This window comes from Dipteris shenzhenensis, chromosome 10, assembly GCF_047967505.1.
Source record: "Dipteris shenzhenensis isolate YYH24624 ecotype China chromosome 10, Dip_SZ_1.0, whole genome shotgun sequence".
NCBI classification, from domain to species: domain Eukaryota; kingdom Viridiplantae; phylum Streptophyta; class Polypodiopsida; order Gleicheniales; family Dipteridaceae; genus Dipteris; species Dipteris shenzhenensis.
This window is the reverse complement of record NC_141605.1, coordinates 29,782,591-29,791,472: the sequence shown is the minus strand read 5'-3', so window position 1 is coordinate 29,791,472 and position 8,882 is coordinate 29,782,591. Positions and strand designations below refer to the sequence as shown.

At 38.3% G+C, this 8,882-nt stretch overlaps 1 pseudogene; it reads right to left on the bottom strand.

The window, feature by feature from the left end:
* Positions 1–4,868: 4,868 nt before the first annotated feature.
* LOC147897669 (uncharacterized) lies at positions 4,869–5,951 on the bottom strand (annotated as a pseudogene).
* Positions 5,952–8,882: the final 2,931 nt, after the last annotated feature.

Sequence of the window (8,882 nt, the reverse complement as noted above, 5' to 3'; positions counted from 1 at the left end):
CAGCCCAATAATAATCTGGTAGGTCTTTTTCATTTAGCATGGCCCGAGATACCTCTCTAATATGCCTGTTTTTCCTTTCTGCAAGTCCATTTTGCTGTGGGGTATGACTGCATGAATATTGCTACTTTAAGCCATGCTCCTATAGGAACCTTGCAAACTCATTTGAGAGGTACTCTCCCCCTCCATCTGACCTTAGGCATTTTATTTGTAGGCATGTTTCTTTTTCAACCATAGCTTTAAAAGCTTTGAAATGCCCAAACACTTCACTTTTCTTTTTCATAAAATACACCCAAACTTTTCTACTGTAGTCATCAATAAAAGTGACAAAATAATGGCAGCTTCCAATAGATGCAGCTTTAGTAGTCCACACATCAGAGTGGATTAATTCCAATGGCTTCTTACTCTCGAACATGTCTAGGAAATGGTTTCCTTGCCTGTTTTTCAAATTGACAGGCTTCACATACCTTATGCATTTTTGCAACCTTAAATTTAGCAATCCTACAATAATATTTTGGGCCTGCATTGATTTAAGTCGCTGTACATTAACATGACCAATGCGTTTATGCCAGATATCAATATCTGCAACTACATTGGTCCCATGTGCAAACATTGCTGCACTCAATTCAGGCATGTCTGCATCCAATGTAAACATCCTGCCCTTCTTCTTTTCTTTTGCTATCAAGCAACCGTTATTTTTCATATCCTCAACAAAGCATTTATGAGGATTAAATCTGACCTACAAGCCCTGCTCAACCATTTGACAAATAGAAACCAGGTTCTTGGTGATATTCGGGATATGAAATACATCAAACAGGTATTTCTTTTTCCCATTCTGCATAGACAAATGAATTTTACCAATCTGCACAATAGGATGTGTAGTATCATCACCAGTCTCCACAAATCCTGGTCTTTTCATTTTCCTTGCATCCTGCATCCAACCCGCATGACCTGTCATGTGGTTTGATGCACCTAAGTCAACATACCACACATCATTGCTTTCTTCTGCACTTGTCACAGAATTGGTCATGTGCTGCACCATAAACAGATGCTCATTTCTGGCATCACCCTGTCTACTAGAAGATGCATAATTTCGTAGCTGCAATTTTCCATTCATGATGTCATTCTACTTTTTATAGTAGTCTTTAGCCATATGACCCATTTTACCACAGTACTAGCATTCAATGTTGCTGTTTGCATTTTGGCCTCTCTGCCATCCACCACGACCTCTTTGGCTCCCCCTATCTCTAGAGTTACCACATCCTCCTCCATAGGACTGGTTTTCTTGAGTTTGGTGCATATTCTGATTTCTACCATGGCCTCCAGATCGGCCTGCTCTACCTCTGCCTCTACCTCTTCCAGCATTTGAGTAGAAGATAGTTTCTTTTGAAGTTCCTCCTGAAGAAGATGCACTACCATTTCTCTACTCTTCAGAAATTAGAAGAGCAAACAACTCCAAATCAGGAAATTTTTCACGGACGACAATGGATGTCTGGAACTATGCATAATCCTTTCCTAGACCATTCAAGGTCATAGTAGACGAAGCCATCCAACAAGGAAGGTGCATTACCAATGGGTTCCCACAAGACTACTCAAAGCTTAGGGATATTCTTCCATTGGCGACCCAATGGAAGCAAGTGCATCTGCAATTTTCTTCACCTTCATGTGGTAGTCATTGATGCTCATATTTTCTCTCTGCACATTGTGCAACTCCTGCTTGAGTTGCATTTTCCTAGCTTGCGTATTTGTGCTGTACATTTTTGCCAAAGTATCCCATGCCTCCTTTGGCGTACTTGCATCCTGAATATGCACAATCATAGAATCTGAAATATTGATAGACAGCCAGTACATAACTTTTCTGGCTCTCTCATGCCATCCTTTAAATGCCTGCATTTCCTGTTGATTGGGAACATTAGGAAAAATTGGTTCTTCTTCATTTCCTATAATGAACTCCCAATAGCCTTTTCCCATAAGGAAATTCGTCATTCTAAACTTCCATGCTTGGAAGTTGTTCTTGTCAAGCTTTTCAGTGACAATCTGTGAAAGAGAATCAGATGCCATTACAGAACACTGTAAAATATTCTGTCACTGCAAACAATATAGCTTCTGCCTCACAAGGGCAAATCTGCAAAACTTACGAAAGTGGTATTTGACCACACAGTCACTTCCTAGTGACGATTTTCATGAATAGGAAATAAGGATGATTCTGTAACTCCCAATATCTCTGCGCATAGGCATACGATGCAATTTCTGTGGCAACTTTTCACTAACCTATAGAGCAGTGGTTGCACAACAAAAATAGAGCCTTTTTCTCAGTGCTTGCAGAGAACTTTCACCTCTAAAACGAGCCCCAAAATGGCCTAGAATCAAAAAAATAAAGTGACAAAGGGCTTTGCCCCTTCCCGCAGCACATACTGCCCTCTCACCACACCGCAAAGGGTGTCTCAATCTGAGACAATGCACTCTTGCACTTTTTGGCTGTGCTACCTGTAGAGATTTGCTCCCAAACTCGAAAAAGAAAAGCAACATTGGTCCTCTTACTAGGACACCGTGAACTTGGTTTGCTTTCTTAAGCTCCTTACCATGAACCAAAGCTCTGATACCATGTCAACATAGTGGGAGAGAAGGAAGGAGTCTCACTTGCAGCTTTCTCACATACACAATGGGGGAATACACACAAAGGTGGAGGCTGAAAACAGTTTTCCTCTTCTTAGTTGTGAAATCCAAAAGAACTGTAGTACAAAGAAATAGAAGAACCCTATATGTGGGTCTCAAACCAAACTCAGCTAACTAAGGTGGCATACTAACTGAGCCACAAACTAGAGTACATAAGGATAGCTATCATCCAGCTATTATTCATGGGCGGTGTAGCTAACAAGTCGGTGACATAAATGCACAACGATCACCGTGGCATATCACGAGTAGAGCTCGATATCTCAACAACAACTAGTCCCAATTCCTATGTGCCTCTAGCATCTAAGGTAAAACAAAAGTTGGACACTTACTCTACGCGGTTTTTAACATGCTATGTAGTAGCATGACATCCGTCCACACTGCATTCCTCATAATCATCAAGTCCAGTTCTAGGTGAGTTAGTACGATAGTCATCTCACCTAATGCACTCGCAGCCCACAAGTTACTACCAAACACACACACACACACACATTCACGGTCAGCACTAGGTGATTAGGATCAGTACGTCCATTTTTGGATTGTTCCACCATCTTGCACACTGGCCTCACAATTCAGTCCCACACCCCATTCCCTCTCCTAGTCACCTCCCCACTCCTTCACACTTTCTCTCTTTTCCTTGTCTACACAGTCAGTATCCCGCCGATCGTTGCTGTAGAATTATCCTACCGACTGTCACCATCCCGTATCATGCCGACCGTTTCCATCGCGAGGAAAAAAGGTTGGCCCTCCCTTCAAAAGGTGACATGTATAAAAGGCCAAAGTGTTGACTTTGGTCTTCATTGTTGTTTGCACAAGTTTGAATACAAGACCATATTAGGAAAAGTGGGAAAATCCAATGAAATTGGAACTCTCCAAATCGATTTTGAAGGAAGAAAATGAGCTTTTTTTTGTTTAATGGAGCTTGCTTAAAACTCTCAAGTTTTGTTTCTTTTATGTTAGTGGCATGATATTGTGGAATATTTATAATTGAATTGGACTAAAGGCTTTTGTGTCCAACATATGAACTATTTGTGATTTGTCTTCATGTTTATGATGTGCTGTATGTTCAATGTATATATGATAGGTATTTCCATTAAAAAAATATTGCACATGCATGTAATTATTGCCATGTGATGATTACAATGAGTCTTAGCTTTTTAAAGCTCTAAGGAACTTTGTTAACATAGTTCACTACAAAGTTGCTATATATTGATTTTTCTAATCAAGATAATTAATAATAATTACTATTAATTAAGTTAATTATTATTAATTAACATAATTATTAATATTTTTTAATTAAAGAAAACTTTTACTAAAAAATTCCCTTAATATGAAACAAGACTAAGTTTGAATGAATGAATATAAAAAACTGGAATATAAATATTGATTCTAGTTATAGTTCATAAAACAAGATTGAGTTTGAACAAACTAGTAATTTGAGTATAATTAACATTCATGAAAGAAGATCATCCAATCTTTACAATTTGTCTTTGCATACATTAGTCTTTGCTCAAATTGACTTGATCTTTCACTAAATTAAATCATCCAAGAAGTCATCAACAAACAAAACGTCCTTCCCACTATTATTCACAGGCATTTGAAAATTCTCTTGTGCTTTCAAGATTGCATTCTATGGTATTTTGACCTTACTTCTTTTATTTGGAACTTTTGTTGTGTTCCAACTCCATACTATCGAATCCACATGCTCCCAGCGGTCCTCATCCCCCATATATCGCCACTCTTTGTTCCAACAATTAGCATATCGTACTGCATCACTACATCTTCCTCTATGGATAGGACTCCAATACTACACAAAGACCTTCATATAATTAGTGGATGGCTTTTTTGTGTCCACATCTGACAATGCAGCACCTAGCCAAATGGGGTATATATCATCACTCAGCCTGACCAAAATGAAATCATTTTGTTTCACATCCACCTTTGGTTTGAATTCTTCTCTTGGCTTATTACATGCAGGGCCACAATAATGGTCCTCTAGGTCTTCCAAGCCCATAGTCTCAACATCTTCTATGTCCACTCCATCATTAACCAAGCTATCTTTCCATTGGCTCTTTGGCCAAAATTCATGACTAAGTTTCTCATGCTGTACACTGGGCTTCTCCATGAAAGAAATCAATGTCTCCCAATAATCAATGATAGGTGCTATCCACTTTGAGTATGAATCCCCACCTATGTTGTTACCAAGATGAGATCTCCAATATTCCACATGCTTCTTGATTCCCCAAATTATAACATCTTTATCATTCAAGTATGTTCTTATAGGAACAGCATTGGGAATTCCTGATGGTAGCATTGCTCTACCTTCTGCATCACGTTTCCATAATTGCATACCTTCTAGTGGCTTCCATTGACCTGATTTTGGATGCATCATATATTGGAACGCTGGATCACCATCACGCATGAAAGACCAAAACTGCAATGGTTTTGAATAACCCACTAATGCCTCTTGTCCTTTGCACAAGTATCCCTTTACAAATGTTTTAAAATCAAGAACCTCTTAAATTACAAATGGGTATGGACGAGAGGTTTGGCATTCATTGACTCGATTGCATCAAATGAGGAAATGTGAAAGTACAACTCGTTCTTAGTTTCTTGGAGAATCTACTAAACAATGCATCGATGTCCTCATGTGTATGTCCCACCATCAAGAACCCTAGTTGGACCATTTGAAAGACTCCACATGCAACAAGCAGGGATAAAAATGCAAACAAGTATTTATTTTTATTCTCAGAACCACAGTTGTCTACCTGTAAGAGTAGTACTCATGGAAGTTGCTTGTACCCTTTACTGGATGAAGTTATCCTTAAACTTGTTGTAGCCTGAATGTCATATTTATTTAGTTCTCCTATTGAAAGTCCATCTTCATGCATGTGGTAGTCTAATGCATCTCTAGATATCAATGCATAGAATAAATCTTGACTTTTGCTACCGTGCTTGTTTGAAAGATCAACATACATGTGCTTGTCTAACCTCTCAAGGTTTTGCAAACATAGTGACAACAAACCACTAGTGAAATTAGGGTCATTCTTCCAATACTGTAAAGAGAAGTTTCCATATGCCAATTGCCCATGTCCATGAGTGAGCATCTTGATTAAGGCTACAGGAAGTTGCATGATACAATTCAATGATTTTGGTATAGGTTGTAGCCTTGGTATGTAAGTCTTCATTTGATCCATCTTGTTGCAAATGATGCAAAGATTTTTCTTTGGGTCCAACTCTGAAGACAACCTCCATGCATAATATAGGCTTCTACATGACATTTTGCTGCAAACTGTGTGCTCATCTCTTTAGTTACAACCGTTCCCTCTCACTTTCTATCTTTGTTCTTTCTAGTCACATTCCTATGTCATCATTGTATGACTTTTATGGGGCATTTTATCTGCATTATACTCAACAAACAATTGAATCACAGCATTTTCAACCTCCACATGCCTCATTCTATTTCATATTTTCTCTTTATTTCCATGCATAGCATTTTGCACTCCAAGATCATATTGATTCTTATACCTATAGAAGGTTGTCTTTGGAATTCCTTGTATTGTGTACCAAGCCTTGCAACAAACATTCATGTTTCCTATGAAGAACGTCAATCCACTTGTATGGCCCTCAACCTCCCCTCAACCCTCTTGGATGTTTGTAGGTTGTTTGTAAATGTGATTCACGCGATCAACAAAACATTGACCCCAGTATTCTTATCACACATTCAAACCATTTCTCGATCAACAACTTGACAGCAACATCCTTTATAACAATCAATAGTTGCAACCCTTGGAATAGCCCTGGGGGTAGTCTTCATGGCCAACCATGTTTCACTTTCATTCTTTTCCTTCTTTTTCTTATTTATCATCTTATATGGATGTTTCTTTTTGAGATGTTTGATGTTTGCCCCATGTAAGTCATCAATAGAAAGAAAAAAGTGTGCAATATTGTCCTCATTTTCAGAAGTTTCTCTTAGCAACAACCTACTCCCATCCTCGAATGTAAGTTGTTCAATTGGCCATTTTAGAAAATTCACCTGAAGACCATCCTCTATAGACTGATTACTAGCACCATCTTGCATAATCACTTGATAAGTGGCTATCCCCAAGTGATCATCCCCTAACTCTTTAGAATCAATTGCTTCATATGGATGCACAACCCTCCCCTAACTTTGTTTCCAAAATTTGTGACTATAAGAATACTTTTCTCCCCACCCAATCATATCTACTTTCCATTTTTCCTTCCTCTAGTATCATGTTACAAGCATGTCCTTGCATAGGCTCTTAAACAAGAGAAATGATAAAAACATCAATCATTGAAGCCAACCACTTGTGATAAGAAATAGTTTATACATAATCCAATCCTTTATAATGAGAGTAAGTGCACGTCCACAAACCAGAAGGTTGTGTCACAACATTTGGTATATGTGTGCTAGTGCTTGAGGTTGCCTCTAATAAGGGTTGTATTGCATTAGAGTGCCAACGCACAATACTACCAAGTGCCTCTTTGACATAAGATACATCCATGTTAGGGTATGGAAGCTCAACATCAAAAGCTATATAGCAGACGTTAATAGAAACTTATATCACCCCATGCCTTAATGGTTGGAAGTGGCAAGAACCATTTGGATCAACTGATATAATTGTCCCTTCTGCTACCTTCAATCCATCCTTTAGTAGAACAACTTTGCATTTTGGCTCATATTGTGCCATGCCTATAATTGACAATATGCAAATTCAGATAACTGTTACTTTTTAAAATCTCTCTCTCTCTCTCTCTCTCTCTCTCTCTCTCTCTCTCTCTCTCTCTCTCTCTCTCTCTCTCTCTCTCTCTCTCTCTCTCTCTCTCTCTCTCTCTCTCTCTCTCAGGCTCAAGGTCTAAGGGGGGAGGAGTGCCTAATTACTCACTAGAACATGTTAAAAGTTTTCAAATCATCCTTGGATCGGCTTACAATTCATGGCATGTGTCTGTTTATGTCGAGGTATTGGGGGTTGCACTCTGATTGTGTACCTTTCTGAGTGCCTTCATAGTGCTCATTGACGTAGCAACAAATAAACAAACGTTACTTAAGAATGGCTAGGATAACATTATCATTAATCTCTTTTAAAAGATTGGAGAGTATTGAACCTCCTCTCTATCAAAGCTCAAATACTAAGATTCTCGTTTCAAAATGATCCCAACTTCAAATGAGCTTTCCATTTTATCCAATGCAACTAAATTTGCAGAAAGGGTCTCTGTCATAGCTTGTATTCTATGTTTGCAGTCATTCTGCTTTTCCATGGTGTCTTCAAAGCTCTTGTGCTCATGGGATTCTTCAACCAAATTTAGAGGTGATTGCATTGCTGAAGTAGAAGGGAGTGCCTCCATATTAACTTCATCCATTTCTCCTCCCTCTATTGCCTGTAAACAAAATATAAGAGATTAGATTCATTATCTTTAAATTTAAATCTTATTTAAAAAATGATATTTAGTTGAGAAATAGAGAGTTCATACCGCTAAGTATTATCGTAGTGGCCTTTTTACATAACCCTGCGAGCCATAATTATCAAAGAAGACATCATTATCTTTCTCTTCATTCACCAACCTCTCTCTGAACGGGTCATGTAAGTCCATCTTTTCATCATCATCAACTGGGACATTATGATCTTCAAGATCATCATCCATGTCATCAATCTCCTTGTGCTCTACCTCTTTTTTATAGCCTGTGGTTAAATCTGCTTGAAGCTAAAAATAGGCCATGAAATGCTTGTTTTCAATAATATTTGTGGAGTTCTTTTCTGAGAAGATCCTCAAATAAATATCCCATCCTATACAAGGTGACCTCCCAACCTGTCAGTAGCAAATTCTCCACCATGGTAAGCAAGAGACTCCCACTTTTTGCCGGACTTCCATAGTTGTTTTTTTGATAATGTATAGACTTGGAAATATCTTGCTCTTCTAGCATCAATCTCAAATTATTTGAATTCTCTCTTATGTTCTTTTGTAAAGAGTGATCAGGGTTGGGACTCCGCATACACAAGAAGAATGATTCAAGAGATTGAATCGCTATGCCATATTCTCTCTTGCCTCTCTTTACTGCATAAACACCACTATAGATCTTCAAATCTGATGAATATGCTCGCTCTAGAGTAACTTGCATGGCCTCTTTGTCTTATTTATTAACAAAAATGACAATGTTGCAAATTACCACTTTACTAATGGTGGTTTATACT